Raw genomic sequence first — 2,616 nt, 5'->3', positions numbered from 1 at the left:
GGATTTTGTTAGTCAAACAAAAAAGAAAAAAACAAAAAAATCAACAAATGTTGAAGTTTCTCAAACATCAAAACCATCTACAAGAAGAAAAACAAAGAAGAAGGAATCGGAATTACCAAAATACAAAAATCTCAAAAAAGTTGTAAGGGTAAGTACTTTATTTAATTTATTTTCACATTACTCAAAACAATTATTTTTTTATATCACATTATTCTTATTATTGTTTTCAAAACAGTTGTTTGTGTGAAATTTGTTCCAAATCTGAAAAAAAATGTTTATGGATTTGACTATAAAATTTGGGTGATGTATTTTGTATGAATTATGAAAACAATGTTTATGGATTTGACTATAAAATGGTATGAATTATGTATTAACATTAATGTTATTGTATCTTAATTGTGTATAAACATATGAATTATCAGCAATGGTGTTTTTGACATGAGAGCTATTGAAATCGATGCAAAGTACCATCGTGAAAGGTATGCCACAATCCTGTGGCATTATTGAAAAACAAAGAATGAGGATGACGCGATCACTATTGGTACAGTTGCTAGCAAATTTGGTGGACCTCGCATAGCAAAATAACATGTTTCGGATACCACCAATTATTCTACACCAAGACCACCGACAAGAAATTTGAAATAGTTCATTGCAGCTTCTACTTTTTAAGAATCACATATTATTTTTTTTAACTTTTGGATAATTTTTTTCTATTCAACTTTTGGATAATTTTTTTCTGTTTAAGTATTTGATGATATATAAAACCATATGCTATCTTCTATTCAGATACCATCTACACATGAATTAATATTTGGCTATTATAATTTCAGAACACTGGTATTATACAGACTTCATACAAATTGGATTCACTATTTTAAAGTATCATTGTGTTTCTAAGTAGTAAACTCATTGGATGAAATGTGTATGAAAATTGATTTATACGTATATGACTATGATTTTAATATAAGGGGTTGGGTATTGTATGAACCGTGATATGATTTTTATATACAATTGTGTTTTTCACATTTGTCTGATTTTCTTTTGAATCTTCATATGGTATGAATGATTAAATTGGTATGAAAATGATATAAATTGTCAAACTAGTGATTTTTTCTAAAAATGTCACATTGTAACGACCCATTTGATCGTTTTGAGTACTAGAGCTTTTTATATCAAAAAATACTTTCCGATAGATTCTAAATGGATATTTTGGACTATTCATAACCACAATTATGAAATTAGTGGGGTAGTTTTAATAATATACTTAGTTGGTGTTTACAGAAGATAGCATTAAAATTAATAGTGAGTCACTTTTACACTTTTATAATTATTCTGTAAATAGTTAGAGTAGTAAATAATCTACAAAAGAAAGAAGAAAGAAAAGGAGGCGAGAAATTTTTTCAACGGGGTGGACCTAGAGTGAGTGACTGCTCTTTCAGGTGAGATCTTCGAAACTTTCAATCTTTTATATACGTAGTGTAACCAGTATTATACAGACTTCGTACATTTCAAATACACTATTTTAAAGTATCGGTGTGTTTCTAAGTTGTACACTCATTGGATGAAACATGTATGAAATCTAATTTATATGTATATGACTTTGACTTTAATATTAAATCTTGGATATTGTATGAATCGTGATATGATTTTTATATACAAATGTTATGAATTGTGTTTTCACATTTGATTATTTTCTATTCTACACATGTTGTTTGAATGAAAACTGAATTAAATTTGATTAATATGTGTATGACCATAACTTAAGCTAGAGTTGGAATGAAACATGAATACAATTGGCATGCAGTTTGTTATAATTTTATTTATAATATGACACCAATTGAAAACCAAATTAATATTCATGATAACTTACATTAAATACCAAATTAATATTTATGATAACTTACATTAAATACTCGGGATATCAAATGAACTCCATAATTACCTTCTTATAATTATCACTAATATATACAATATCATTAAACTAGAATAAATTTTATTTGTAACAGTATACATTCTGTATGATTACTGAATGACCAGTGTATAAAGAATGAAAAGTATATTAAACACTAAGCTATAATGCACTTCAAACCAATTATGTTTCATATCAAAACAAAATATTAATATAACCAACAAAATAAACAGTCATTAATTTTGCACAGGATAATTTGAACATGTCTTCCTGTTGTGGCCAACTTGACGACATCTACTGCAGGTAACTTTAGACATTTTGAATTTCACTCAGCAAACCCCTTCCAGCGTTCAAGTTGCGGTCTTCCTACCGTTCTCTTTGGACTCTCGCAAGGGATAGGTTCATATATAAAAATCATTATAATAACAACAAAATTATACATATTTGTCATACAAATATCATTCACACAGTACATTACAAAACACTTTTCATACTCACTAAATACACATTTCAAACTCACTTAATACACATTTCATACCCACTTAATACACATTTCATACAACAATCATCATTCATTCTAAATATATACATTTCGCTCGTACCAAATACTTCATTACTATCAAACAAATTTATACAGAAATGACAAAACTAATATAAACACTAAAATTACAAATTTAATACCAACTTAAAACACTTGTCATATAATT

Source organism: Solanum tuberosum, unplaced genomic scaffold (genome assembly GCF_000226075.1).
Source record: "Solanum tuberosum cultivar DM 1-3 516 R44 unplaced genomic scaffold, SolTub_3.0 scf00112, whole genome shotgun sequence".
NCBI lineage: Eukaryota > Viridiplantae > Streptophyta > Magnoliopsida > Solanales > Solanaceae > Solanum > Solanum tuberosum.
Note: the sequence above shows the minus strand (reverse complement) of the source record.